Source organism: Schistocerca piceifrons, chromosome X, assembly GCF_021461385.2.
Source record: "Schistocerca piceifrons isolate TAMUIC-IGC-003096 chromosome X, iqSchPice1.1, whole genome shotgun sequence".
NCBI classification, from domain to species: domain Eukaryota; kingdom Metazoa; phylum Arthropoda; class Insecta; order Orthoptera; family Acrididae; genus Schistocerca; species Schistocerca piceifrons.
In genome coordinates, this window is record NC_060149.1 from 197,109,728 (window position 1) to 197,125,105 (window position 15,378).

Genomic DNA, 15,378 nt, shown 5'->3' on the forward strand with positions numbered 1-15,378 from the left:
AATTCCCACTATATCTAACTTTAACCTACCCATTTCCCTTTTTAAATTTTCTAACCTACCTGCCCGATTAAGGGATCTGACATTCCACGCTCCAATCCGTAGAATGCCAGTTTTCTTTCTCCTGATAACGACATCCTCTTGAGTAGTCCCCGCCCGGAGATCCGAATGGGGGACTATTTTACCTCCGGAATATTTTACCCAAGAGGACGCCATCATCACATAGTGACCTTTAAATGAAACAGTAGCCAAGCAGCATTCACACCCTAGCGACATGTCTCTAATCACAGGAAGCTCTTTGATAAAGCTACCAGCATGTCACTGGTTGAAGCACCCAGTGGACAGTGTATCACTAAAAACGCGCTAAAATTGTTTTTATTACACGTCTGTGAACAGTTGGATTTACCCATACAGTCTTATTAACAAAAAATCATTATTAAATAGCAAAACACGTACCAGAGTACAGTTCAGAGCCTGATGCTTCTAAGACGAGGAGGTAGAGGCCTGGAATCTCATTGTCTGGAGTAGAACTATCTTCAGTCGTGAGCCCCACTTTGGACTGAGTCCCGAAGACCAGCAAAGATGTGTCTGGAGGCGTCCCAGACAGTGGTGGGATACCAACCTGACTATCATCCGCTATATGACCCGACAGCCAGGAGTAATAGTCTGTGGTGTCATTTCATTTCATGGCAGGACCTCTTTGGTTGTCATCCGCGGCACCCTTACAGTACATCAGTATGTCGATGATATTGTACGCTTCTTTTTCTTGAAGCCATCCTGAGCTTATATTTCAGCAATATATTGCCCATTCACACACACTGCGAGAGTCTCTACTGCTTGTCTTCGTGCTTGTCAAACCCTAACTTGGCCAGCGATGTCGCCAGATCGTTTCCCAATTGAGAATGTTTGGAGCATTAGCAACAGGGCCGTCCAACCAGCTCGTGATTTTGACGATGTAGCCCAAAAATTGGGCATAATTTGATATAATACCCCTCAGGAGGGCAGCCATCAACTTTATCAATCAATGCCGTGCCAAATAACTGGTTACATAAGGATCAGAGATGGACCAATGCATTACTGACTTCCTCAATTTGTGAGACTCTTTCTCTTGAATACACCATCCAGTTTTTATGAAATTGTAATCATTTATTTGTCCATACATGTACCTCACATCTACCGATTTCCATCCCGTTTGGGTAATTCGTTCGTGGTGCGTCGTTTTCAATGTTTTTTCATTGAGTGCATTATGATGTAAGTCTTCACTTGAGAAACAATATGATCAAGCAGCACACATTAGTACATAATCAGTTTTCTTCTCCAAGGCTTACCATTTTACTGAAATATTCCTGATAGAAATCAGAATATTTAGAGGATCACATGTGACAATTTGAAATGCTGCTGAATTTTGTTTTATATTGTGCTCTTTGTCGTGTATATTATACAAAGAAATTTCATTCATTTGATGTGCATGGTACAGAAATGTTATGTTTTAAACAGCTCTTTTCAGTCAATCATTACTGTAAAGATCTTGTATGATAGTAATTACTTACTTATTATTTTCAATCAATAAAATACACATATATGAAAGAGTAAACTAAAAAGCAAAGAAAAAATGAATGTAAATCATAAAATAACCATTAAAACACAAGACGAACAGAAGTAATGTTGGATTAGGAGAAACAAGGCAAATAAGAACACTTCAAATTTGTAGCAAAGGTCACGCCAGCCATTATTGCCACTACTTCAGGCTTGGGAAGCCACCACCTCGTCACCAGTTTTGTAACCCTCGTCGGTATTGCGACTGGAGACCGAGTTGCCACTGTTGTTACGGTAGGCCGAGTTTGTGAGCTCGTGAATCGGCTTCTGGTGCAGTACACCGATAAGACAATTTCTCTCTGTCACTATTACACAGCTATCCCAAGGGTCAGGCAACAGCATAGGAGAAAGAAAGGTCTACAACACTCCAACAAATTAGCAACAAAGTCACACAAATTAGTTAAAAAGGTTTACTTGTCTTTGTGACTTGTTGAATGATTAAATATGCAACACTGCATGAAATATCACACAAAAAAGGCCCTCAATGTCTAAGTGCAAATAATCGTTGGTAAAGTTCACAGTAGGTAGCAAACGCAATTTACAACAACTGTCTGTTCACTTCTAAGAGTTCACTAAACGACGTTCCCTGTCTAAGTCATCCCTGGACGATGATCTATAACCAAGTAAGCGAGATGTGCCCTTCTGCTTTCCGAGAAGGCTTCTGTCCATTGTCATCTGGTCATTGGCGTATTGTACTCGGCTGGCATTTGGCCGGGGTGAAGTCGATATCTTCATCCTCAGTCAGGGGGGACCTCACGCAAGGGGCGAGTCTGTATGGCACTGGCACCATCTCGCATCTTTGCACCTGTGGTGTTTTTGCCCTGGCTGTGTCTTTTTCAGACACAGCACATACTGCCGGAAAAAAAGTTGGTACACCTGAATATACGTCAGTTTTGATCCAATATCAGCCTATGCCACCTGGCGGATAGTAGGTGTACTGATGATGGTTTTAAAATCATCCGTCAAGAGATAGCGTAGTGTCATAGCTACCAGAGTGCCATCTGTATCTAATCTTTAGCATGGAATGCTCACAGCCAGAAGTGTCAGTGTGATGCTTATGTGTGAAGCAAGTAGGCAACCGTGCCACGGATATGCACTTGTGCTACCTACAGCTAAGTGAGCAAGTTTGAAAGAGGTCCAATTGTGGCCTTCGGAGTGGCAGAATGATCTTTTCAGAGAATTGCCAAACAAGTTGGACGTGCTGCATCAGTTGTGCAATGATGCTGGTATCAGTGGTCACATGAACATTCTCACGCCCATAGACAAGGTTCCAGATGTCCATACAGCACTGACACCCATGAGGATGTTGGGGTAGGGAAGACAGAAAGAAACCAAGTTTTAAGAGAGGTTAGGATTGAGACATACCTTCACTTTGAGAAAGAAACCAAAAAAACGTAATTCTAGCATATTAAATCGACATAAACAGCTGTTGGTTAAGAACTTTCAACAATCAGCAGAAATTTCAGCTCTACCGAGTTTTAACTCAGTCAATGTGAAATGTCAGCTATCTTTATTGTATCAAAATATTCGAGGACTAAGAAAGAAAATTAATGAATTAATTACTTGCATGAATGAATTAGAGTCCTCAAACCCAGCTGACATTATCTGCCTCTCTGAACATCATGTGACCACTGGTATAGAACTTTTAAGTGTTACAGGCTTTGGTTTAACATCTCACTTTTGTAGAGCATAAATGGAGAAAAGGAGAAGTTGCCACATTAATCAGGAACTGTCATAAATTTAATAACATAGACATTCATAAATTTTGCCTAGAACAGCATGTGGAAGCATGTGGAACAGAAGTAGAATTTCATAAAAAATCCTTCATAATATTAAGTTTACATCAAGCACCTGCAGGTAACTTTAATCTGTTCATAAGCCACCTTGAAGCTGTACTGGCCCATTTAACAACCAAAAACAAAGAACTAGTGGTTGAGAATGTATTTGAGTTAGTAACACTATCATTCAACTTAATTCCCACTGTAAAGTTCCCAACTAGGGTAGCCAATTGCTCAAAAACAGCCATTGATAATATATTTATAGAAAAGTCCAATGAACAATATTATATTACAAAACCAATAGTCAATGGCCTCTCAGACCATGACATGCAGTTCCTTCTGTTAAATGTTAATACTGAACAGAATATAAAATCTGTTAAATCAGAACTCAAGATGGTTATCAATAAGCCAAAAAACTGATTATTTTAGGACACTCCTCAGCGACATTCACTGGACTGATGTTTACAGTGCTCATGGCATGAATGAAAAATATAATACCTTTGCTAGTAAAGTGAACACTGGTTCCCCCAAAACTAACCAAGGTTAGAGCAAAGTCTACTAAGAAGCAATGGATTACTCAGGGAATAGAGGTATCTTGTAAAAAAAAAAGAAAACTGTATCTATCAATCTGAAACAGTTCTGATGTTGATGCTATAGCAGATTACAAGAAATACTGCAAAATATTAAAGATTGTAATATGGGCATTACAGCAAATATATTACAAGGAAAAGATAGTCATACCAGAAAACAAAATAGACAATATGGGATATAGTGAAGGAGGAGACCGGTAGAACCAGACATGAAGATGGGCAAATCGCATTAAGAGTAAATGATAAATTGGTGACAGATGTGTATAGTGTTGCAGAACTTTTCAACAAATATTTATAACTGTTACTGAAAATATGGTGTTGTCAGGTTCTGTAGATGTTGCCATAGGATACCTAAGACCAGACATTTCAAGTAACTTCCATAATACGAATTTGACCCTCACTACCCCAGTAGAGCTAATGTCCATCATAAAATCTTTAAAATCAAAAACATCAAGTGGGTATGATGACATATTAACAAAGTTAATTAAAGAATGTGACTCTGAGTTAGGAAACATATTAAACTATCTGCATAACCAGTCATTTATCAGTGGAATATTTCCTGAGTGGTTGAAATATGCTGAGGTTAAGCCACTGTTTAAGAAGGGAGATAAATAAATAGCATCACCTTTGCCAGCATTCTCAAAAATTTTAGAAAGGGTAATGTACAATCAGCTTTATAACCATCTTATCACAAATAACATACTGTCAATGTCGCAGTTCAGATTTCTAAAGGGTTCTGATGTTGAGTAGGCTATCTACACTTACAGTGAAAATGTACTTATTCATTAGACAAAAAATTGCAGGCAACTGGGATATTTTGTGATCTGTCAGAGGCATTTGACTGTGTAAATCACAATATCCTTTTAACTAAATTAGAATATTGTAGTGTAACAGGAAATGCTGCAAAATGGCTCATTCATATATCTCTGGCAGGAAACAAAGGGTGTTATAAGGAAAGAGACATGTATTAAACTATCAGGCATGATCCAACTGGGAACTAATTACATGTAGGGTCCCACAAGGTTCCATCTTAGGGCCCTTACTTTTTCTTGTGTACATCAATGACCTTTCATCAATAACATTACCAGATGCCAAGTTTGTTTTGTTTGACAGTGATACAAATATTGCAATATATAGCAAATCAAGTGTAGTCTTAGAAAGATCATCTAATAAAATATTTGTGGACATTAATCACTGGTTCCTAGCCAATTCTTTGTCATTAAACTTTGAAAAAACACACTACATGCAGCTCATAACGTGTAAGGGGTGTCCCACAAGCATATGCCTGACATACGGTGACAAGCAGATAGAAGAAGTGGACAGTGTTAAATTCTTGGAATTACAGCTTAATAATAAATGCAACTGGGAGGAGAACACCACAGAACTGCTGAAATGTCTGAACAAATCCCTATTTGCGATGCAAAGTCTGTCAGACATAGGGGATATGATAATGTTTACTTTCACTCCATAATGTCATATGGGATTATTTTCTGGGGTAATTCATCAAGCCAAGATGAAGTTTTCTGGGCCCAAAAATGTGCAATTAGAGTTACATGTGGTGTAAACTCAAGAACATCCTGCAGAGGCCTGTTTAGGGAACTAGGGACACTAACTACTGCTTCCCAATATACTTATTCCTTAATGAAAATTGTCATTAAAAATGTATCACTTTTTCAAACTGCCAGCTCAGTTCAGGGAATCAATACTAGAAATAAGAATAATCTTCACAAGGATTTAAGTCACTTACTCTTGTACAAAAAGGTGTGCATTGTCCAGGAACACACATTTTCAATAGCTTGCCAGCAGCCATAAGAAGCTTAACAATCAATGAAATTCAGTTTAGGAGAAGCCTAAAGGATTTATTGGTGGCCAACTCCTTCTACTCCATTGATGAATTTATCAGTAGAACCAACTGATTTATGTGTGTGTGTGTGTGTGTGTGTGTGTGTGTGTGTGTGTGTGTGTGTGTGTGTGTTTTGTGTTTTCATTGTAAATAGGTATTGTAGTAGTTCTATTACATGTTTATTACCTTATAAAAAAAACTTTTTTTTTTTAGATTTTAAATTCAGTGCATTAATGCGATCTTAGTAAATGAGTGGTGTAAAATAATCCTTTCATATAGTCTTCATTAAAAAATAAGAAGAAAAAGAAGAAGAAGAAGAATATGGTCATTCCACTTGAGACTTGTGGAAGGTACATTAGCTTATTTGATTTAGTTGTAAATGTTTGTCATGTATTATTGTTTTTCTGACACGTTCTACATCCTGGAGGACCTCCTCACTACAGATCAATTGAAATGAAAGTAAATCTAATCTAAAGATCATAGTATTGTAAGGTCTGCAGTGGCAGATAATACAGTCTTGTGAGCCCAGACATATCAACACGAACTATCGCGAACTAGTAATTAGCAGTGGGACTATGGGCAAGAGCATCTCTAGTCCATCTTCCACTCATGCCATAGTATTGATCCGCATGGCTTGACTGGTATCATCAGAGTATCACTTGGAAGATGGAATGGCACACCGCAGTCTTCAGCGATGAAAGTAGCTTCTGTCTGTATGCAAGTGATGATTGTCTGTGCATATGATGTAGGTGTGGTGAACACTGTCCCATAGAGTGAATTCATCCAAGACGCACTGGCACCACCCCAGGCCTTAGGTTCTGAAATGTGGTAAGCTACAACTCTCATTCACCTTGTAACAAATAAATACCCCAATCATATGGTTACAGTTGGTGGGGACTTCAGTCTTCCCTCGATATGTTGGCAAAAATACTTGTTCAAAACCGGTGGTAGGCAGAAAACATCTTCCGAGATTGTCCTAAATGCTTTCTCCGAAAATTATTTCGAGCGGTTAGTCCACGAACCCACGCAAATTGTAAATGGTTGTGAAAACACACCTGACCTCTTAGCCACAAACAATCCAGAGCTAATAGAGAGCATCATGACTGATACAGGGATTAGTGATCACAAGGTCGTTGTATCTAGGCTCAATACCATTTCTTCCAAATCCACCAGAAACAAACGCAAAATAATTTTATTTAAAAAAGCGGATAAAGTGTCACTAGAAGCCTTCCTAACAGACAATCTCCATTCCTTCCGAACTGACTATGCAAATGTAGATGAGATGTGGCTCAAATTCAAAGATTAGTAGCAAAAGCAATTGAGAGATTCATACCTCATAAATTGGTAAGAGATGGAACTGATCCCCCATGGTATACAAAACAGGTCCGAACGCTGTTGCAGAGGCAACGGGAAAAGCATGCGAAGTTCAGAAGAACGCGAAATCCCGAAGTTTGGCTAAAATTTACAGACGCGCGAAATTTGGCACGGACTTCAATGGGAGATGCCTTTAATAGGTTCCACAACGAAACATTGTCTCGAAATTTGGTAGAAAATCCGAAGAAATTCTGGTCGTATGTAAAGTACACAAGCGGCAAGACGCAGTCAATACCTTCGCTGCTCAGTGCCGATGGTACTGTTACCGATGACTGTGCCGCTGAAGCGGACTTATTGAACCCAGTTTTCCGAAATTCCTTCACGAGGGAAGACGAATGGAATATTCCAGAATTTGAAACACGCACAGCTCCTAGCATGAGTTTCTTAGAAGTAGATACCTTAGGGGTTGCGAAGCAACTCAACTCGCTTGATACGGGCAAGTCTTCAGGTCCAGATTGTATACCGATTAGGTTCCTTTCATATTACGCTGATACAATAGCTCCCTACTTAGCAGTCATATACAACCGCTCGCTCACCAATAGATCTGTACCTACAGATTGGAAAATTGCACAGGTCGCACCAGTGTTTAAGAAGGGTAGTAAGAGTAATCCATTGAACTACAGACCTATATCATTGATGTCGGTTTGCAGTAGGGTTTTGGAGCATATATTGTATTCAAACATTATGAATCACCTCGAAGGGAACGATCTATTGATACGTAATCAGCACGGTTTCAGAAAACATCGTTCTTGTGCAACGCAGCTAACTCTTTATTCGCACGAAGTAATGGCACTACAGACCTATATCATTGATGTCGGTTTGCAGTAGGGTTTTGGAGCATATATTGTATTCAAACATTATGAATCACCTCGAAGGGAACGATCTATTGATACGTAATCAGCACGGTTTCAGAAAACATCGTTCTTGTGCAACGCAGCTAACTCTTTATTCGCACGAAGTAATGGCCGCTATCGACAGGAGATCTCAAGTTGATTCCGTATTTCTAGATTTCCGGAAAGCTTTTGACACCATTCCTCACAAGCGACTTTTAATCAAGCTGGGGGCCTATGGGGTATCGTCTCAATTGTGCAACTGGATTCGTGATTTCCTGTCAGGAAGGTCGCAGTTCGTAGTAATAGACGGCAAATCATTGAGTAAAACTGAAGAGATATCAGGTGTTCACCAGGGCAGCGCCCTGGGACCTCAGCTGTTCCTGATATATATAAATGACCTGGGTGACAATCTGAGCAGTTCTCTTAGGTTGTTCGCAGATGATGCTGTAATTTACCGTCTAGTAAGGTCATCTGAAGACCAGTATCAGTTGCAAAGCGATTTAGAAATGATTGCTGTATGGTGTGGCAGGTGGCAGCTGATGCTAAATAACGAAAAGTGTGAGGTGATCCACATGAGTTCCAAAAGAAATCCATTGGAATTCTATTACTCGATAAATAGTACAATTCTCAAGGCTGTCAGTTCAACTAAGTACCTGGGTGTAAAAACTACGAACAACTTCAGTTGGAAAGACCACATAGATAATATTGTGGGGAAGACGAACCAAAGGTAGCGTTTCATTGGCAGGACACTTAGAAGATGCAAGTCCACTAAAGAGACAGCTTACACTACACTCGTTCATCCTCTGTTAGAATATTGCTGCGCGGTGTGGGATCCTTACCAGGTGGGATTGACGGAGGACATCGAAAGGTTTCAAAAAAGGGCAGTTCTTTTTGTATTATCACGTAATAGGGGAGAGAGTGTGGCAGATATGATACGCGAGTTGGGATGGAAGTCATTAAAGCAAAGACATTTTTCGTCGCGGCGAGATGTATTTACGAAATTTCAGCCACCAACTTTCTCTTCCGAATGCGAAAATATTTTGTTGAGCGCAACCTAAATAGATAGGAATGATCATCAAAATAAAATAAGAGAAATCAAAGCTTGAACTGAAAGGTTTAAGTGTTCGTTTTTCCTGCGCGCTGTTCGGGAGTGGAATGGTAGAGAGATAGTATGATTGTGGTTCGATGAACCCTGTGCCAAGCACTTAAATGTGAATTGCAGAGTAATCGTGTAGATGTAGATGTTTCTGGGGGGAGGGGGGGGGGGCAGTGCCAACCAGTGCTCAGTACATGCAGAATGTTGTTAGACCCATTCTTTTCCCATTCTTACAACAGAAAGGTGATGCTTTGTACTGGCGCACTGTCCATGAGACTCATCCTGCTCTGCAAGACGTACAGCAACTTCTGTGGCCAGCACACACTGTGGGATTGTCTCCAATCAAGTAAATGTAGCATATGATAGGCTTGTGCAACTCATCAACCAATAACTCTTACAGATCTACATGAACAGGTCGAGCACGTGTGGCATTCCATATCCGACAACAGTATTCACCATCTGCACGATTGACTGGATGCAGAGTCAGTGCCTGCACTGCTGCCTGTGGAGGCTGCACCATATATGAATATGGATGTTTCAGCATGGATTGACACCTGGTTCCTCAGAACCACTTGTGCTATTGATCTATAAATGTAATCATTTCATGTACACCACATAAACCTTGAGTGACTTAGAAACCTCTAAAAGGGTATAACATTTTTTTCTGCCGTTGTATATAAATGACCTAGTAGAAAACAATGGAAGCTCCTTGAGAATTTTAACAGATAATGTGGCTGTGTATAAGAAAGTCAGATGACAGTATCAGCTTACAGAACGACCTACAGAGGTTTCATGAATGGTGCAGTCTCTTGCCGTTGACCCCGAATATAAATAAATGTAACATATTGTGCTTACTTAGGAAGAGAAATCCACTACTGTATAACTACATGATTGATGACAAATTGCTGGAAACAGTATTTACCATAAAATATATGGAAGTAACTATCCAGATAACCCTTAAGTAGAATGACCATGTAAAACAAATAGTAGGAAAATCAGATGCCACATTGAGATTCATAGGAAGAACCTTAAGGAAATGTAACTCATCCATGAAGGAAGTGGCTTATAAGGCAATTGTCAACCAGTTCTTGAAAACTGTCCATTAGTCTGGGATTCTTACCAGGTAGGACTGATAGAAGAGGGAGAGAAGATCCAGCACCAATCAGGTTCATTTAAGCTGTGTGAGAGCATTAAAGAGATACTCAACAAACACCAGTGCCAGATATCACAAGAGAGGTGTTGTCCATCACTGAGAGGTTTCCTATCGAAATTTCGAGTGAGCCCTTTCTGAGAACAGTCAGACAACATGTTATTGCCTCCCACACATATCTCACAAAATGACGAGAAGTACAAAATTGAAGAAATTAGAGCTAATACAGTGACTTACGAATGATCATTCTTTCCATGTATCATTTGTAAGTGGGAGAGGAAAAGGGGAATCAGTTATTGGCACCAGATGTACCCTCCATCACACATCGTTAAGTGGCTTCTGGAGTGTGATATTGATGAAGATATAATAAAGACAATCACGCATCTACAAAATGATGACACATTAATAAGTTTATTTACAATATGTACACAATGTAACTATGATATACTTAACTTTGAAATATAATAGATCCTTTAGTGGTGTTGGGTTATACGCAACAAAAGTAAAGTTCTTGATTGTAACAAATAGTCTTGAATGCTGATACAGTCCAATAATTCACTGACCTGTTGTAATGCTTAGTGGTGCCGTGCTATTTCGATGTAATTTCTCACTGCAGTCTTTGATACCACTGTAATCCTGATACAAGTCTTTGGATTCACTGAAGCGGGGCAGAGCTCTGAGAGTGGCTGCTTAAAAAGACATGCTGGACACTCAGTCACAGGCAGTGAGGTGATGTGATATAGCATCCTCTGGTGGCACATATGAGTGGCACACCCCATCAGAGACAGTGATTGATGGAAGGGTGAGATTGCCACCAGTGCACTGGAGGGAAACTTAAATTTGTCATCACATGTGTAGCTGTGTGAGACTTGCAAGGTGCCAGCTGTGTTTTACAGAAACACTGTGGTTACCGCATTCCTCCCCCACCCTCATCCCCCCATCCCACCCCATCGCAAAATGTTGCATCATCATCACATATTAATGGTGTAGGCAATGATAAAGGGGAGATCTGTGCTGTGGTGCCGTTGATGATATTAGTTGTGGCATGATGGAAGGTGGCACCAACTAACCTGCATCTAGACATTAGTCTTGTGAACCACCAGGAACATCTGATGAAAAGCAGAAGGTATAATGCCCATCCAATACCACACATGGATGCAGCATTGCCTCTGCTGAGGACAAAGAAGGCCGTACAGCTGATGGAGGGTCAATGACAATGACCACCATCACTGAGAATGGTGATGAGTGCAGCAGCAGTGCCTGTAGAGGTGGCAGTAATGGCATAGGTGGGCAGGGGTTGATTTCTGTGGCAGAATCATTGGAAGACTCATGCACTCACACGTCATGCCCTGACAAGGACTGCTCAAGGGCAACAGTTGGGTTGCAGACAGCATGTCTGAAAAATGAAAATCTACTGCAGGATCACTATGATCATGGAAATGCAGTTGGTTTTAGTGCAGTTTATAGGTGCCCAAAGCAACATGAATGATATAAGAAGCACAGACAGATGTCTGAGTGATGACCCCATATTCTCAGTTGTGAGGCTTGTTATAGACACAATACAAAACTTTATTCTTTGTGGCGAACTTTGTTATGAAGTTAGCATTGGAAACAGAGAGGTGAGGGTGAAAGAGAGGCGGCAGAGCATGTTGGCAATGATCACATAAGAGTTCTAATAGTGAAGGATCATGAGCAGGCATAGTGCAGTAGAGGCTTGGAAAAAATAACAATCCATACTCCCTCGAGTGGAAAGCATGAAGTGTGGACATCAGAGCCTGAAAGTGCAATATAAATGTTCGGATTAGCCTGTGACTGAGAAGAAAAAACTGTTGAAATTCCAATGAAGAAAATTGTGGATCATTGTCCAAAACAATTTTTTGTGGCAAACCTTCTCAGCAAAAGGCAGGAGCAAGTGCTTAGCACACATGGGTTTAACTTCTATCTGTGTCACTAATGGATGTCTGGTGTGTTGGTAGCAGAAATTGCCCATAAAGACGGTCAGGCATCTACAAAAAGATAATGCATTAACAAGTTCATTTACAATATTTATTATTTAATATTTGAAATATACATAACTTTGAAGTACTTTCGGTACTTTACTGGTGCTAAGTTATACACAGTGAGAGTAAGGTCCCTGATAGTAACAAATATTCTTGAATGCTGATATAATCTGATAAGTCAGTGACATGCAGTAATGTTTAGTAGCATTATGCTATCTTGATTAATTTCTCTCTGTAATCTCCCATACTAATGTTGATACGCATCTATAGACTCACTTAGTAAGGGATGGAGCTTTGAGTGTGACTGCTTAAAAAGACACACAGCCAGTCAGAGTTGCAGGCGGTAAGGTCATGTCAATTTAGCACTCTTTGGTGGTATGTATGCACAGTGGTGGCTGCTGTGGAAGAGCACAAGTGCATGTGAACACCATAACCTTGGACACCTTGCATATTTATTGGTTATTTTTCTTTGAATTCTGTTAAATTTAACATAGATGATGCAGTCTGAAAGATACTTAAATCTACCACACTACTGCCCCTCTAGATTCTGTGAAACTTGGCACAGGGTCATCAGCACACCTTCAGTTGTGCTTTTGTGCATGCGCAACTCACCTGGTGTAATTGCCTTATGGGTGAAATACATATGGATTTAACAAACAATGCGCATGGTTCAAGATGTGCACAGCTGGCCCTTGCAACTTAACGGGAAGTTTATGTCAGTGTCACCAGATGGTAGCACACTGGGGCTGACTTTTATCCCTGTTTGGTCAGCATAAATCATGATACATGGTAGCACACATCTCACAAGGGAAACTCCCCATTGCACCCTCTCAGATTTGGTGGTAAGAGGGCCCAGTGGACAGCCTGTCAAATACTGAATGTAAACCAAGCATGAAAACAGGACAAATGTGTAATAGACTGTGAAAAAAGGCAAATAGATACAGTGAATAAGCCAAGAACAATAAGTGCAATATAGAGCAGCCAGAACAGCAGTGACATAGTAGTTAAGTGGTTAGGGTGTTCCACTGCTATGTGGGCAAGCTGTATTCAAACCTCATTTGTCATTTTTTTTCTTTTTTCACTGTTCATTTCATTCAAATTTGTCTCCATGTCATGGTGTAACGTCCATTTGCAATGGTGAGGTGTAAGGTAGGGACCTATAATGACAGTTGATTCTGCACAACTACTCTATTAGCAGCTGAAAGGAAGTGACTTTTGAATGTTAACCGCAGACATTTGATAAGTAGGTGACAAGTCAGCCAGATCCTCCATTGCAAAACGTGTCTGGTGTGTCATGCATGTCACTAGTGACAGTATGTGTGTCATATGATAAGAATCTCTTATCGATAAACCTAATTTGTATGGCTGTTAACTCAGTCAGATAGGCATCTTTGCCAAATATAGGTGTTCATATGAATGTGATAACGCCCAACGAAATGATGAAAACATAAGTTTGTCATGTAAGCTGCAACAAATGAATGCAACAATTTCACAGTCACACAGTTTCTCTGTGCTCTGTCAAAGCATATGTTTTTAGTGTTTTTGAAGTTGTATTCCATTTTAGAAGTCTTGACTCTTGAATTCCTTTGTTGTAACATAGTTCACATCTGTGTATTTATTGTTTTCATTTCTGTGAGACATCTATCTGGTATCTCACCTGCTCTCACTATTCATCACATTTACTTGTGATGGTAATGTATTCTTACCACATGACTCATATACTATAACCTACGTATACTGGGACAGCTGCCAAGAGAACAAACATTTCGATGACCAGACAGACAGTTCATACTGTTGTGAAAAAAAAGAAAGGAAAAAGAAACAACAACACAAAATGGCATAAGGGGTTTTTGAATATGTGTCATCCATTGAGCTATCAAACACCATGTCCTCTCACCCACACACCATTGATGCACGAGGCTGCTCTTTATTACACTTCTTGTTCTTGGACTGTTCACTGTTTCTATTTTTATTTTTATTGCAGTTTAGTACACCTTCTTCGTGTTTTCAGCCTTGATCTGTGTTCAGTTTTTGACAGGCTATCCACTGTGCCATCTTACCACTAAACCTGATGGGGTGGCAATAGGGAGTTCCCCTTATAGAAATGCTAATTCTCTCACTACATACTATAGTCAAATTAGACCAGATATCAGTGTATGTTAAAGCTGTACTGACAGTGAACCTATATTGTGGGTTCCTGAATGAGTTATAGTATATTAAGTTGTGAATTTTATCATACAGTAATCCATCTGAGGCGCTGAGAATCATAATAACCTAAAGCACATCACCATCAATTATGAGATTGTAGCATTTATTCATGCTTCTAAAATCTGTTGAACTTTTTGTTATCTATGCTTTAGGCCCACATTGTATGTATGCAAATTCTTGAAAAGTTGTGTCACTGGTTTCTCTGATATTTTTGCTTAAATATGAGATCAACAGCAATGTACTTTAGGGCCTTATAGATCTCAGCACTTCATTTGTATTCTAGTCAAGTGACTATGTTGGTAGACATTACTACTTGAGTTTAATCATTTCCATAAACAACACTTTGTGTTTGGAGTTGGTAGTTTACTGTGTAGGAACCAGCTATTGTGTACTGTGTAAACATGAACTATATTGAATTTGTTTTAAATACTAACAGAAAAGTAAAGATGTGAGGATGGGTCACAAGTCATGCTTGAGTAGCTCAGTCGGTAGAGCATTTGCCTGTAAAAGGCAAAGGTCCCGAGTTCAAGTCTCGGTCCAGCACACAGCTTTAACCTGCTAGGAAGTCCACACTCTGCTGCAGAGTGAAAATCTCATTCTGGGAACAGAAAAGTAAATTACCAGGAAATGTTAGCCAAAAAGGAACTAGGGCCTCCGAGAACAGATCCTTTGATTGAGAAAGTGACAAAATCAAATACGCATGACTACAAGCAAACATTTAACAAGGAAGTGTACAGTTACCACAAGTTGTTGTGTGGGTGCAGCGTAAGAATATCTGATTTTCAACCCAAAAGCAGATTTGTGAACTAATACATCTGTTAGGAATCTTGTACATTTGTCTGACGATATGGGAAAGCACAAAAACTGAATGAATGAATTTAGAATAATGACTGAAGTTCTTTTTGGTAAGAAT

General features: G+C 39.7%; 1 protein-coding gene across 1 annotated transcript in view; it reads left to right on the plus strand.

Annotated features, from left to right (window-relative positions):
- Positions 1 to 15,378, plus strand: part of LOC124721565 — a 640,226-nt gene that overhangs the window by 325,790 nt on the left and 299,058 nt on the right. The window lies entirely within an intron of this gene.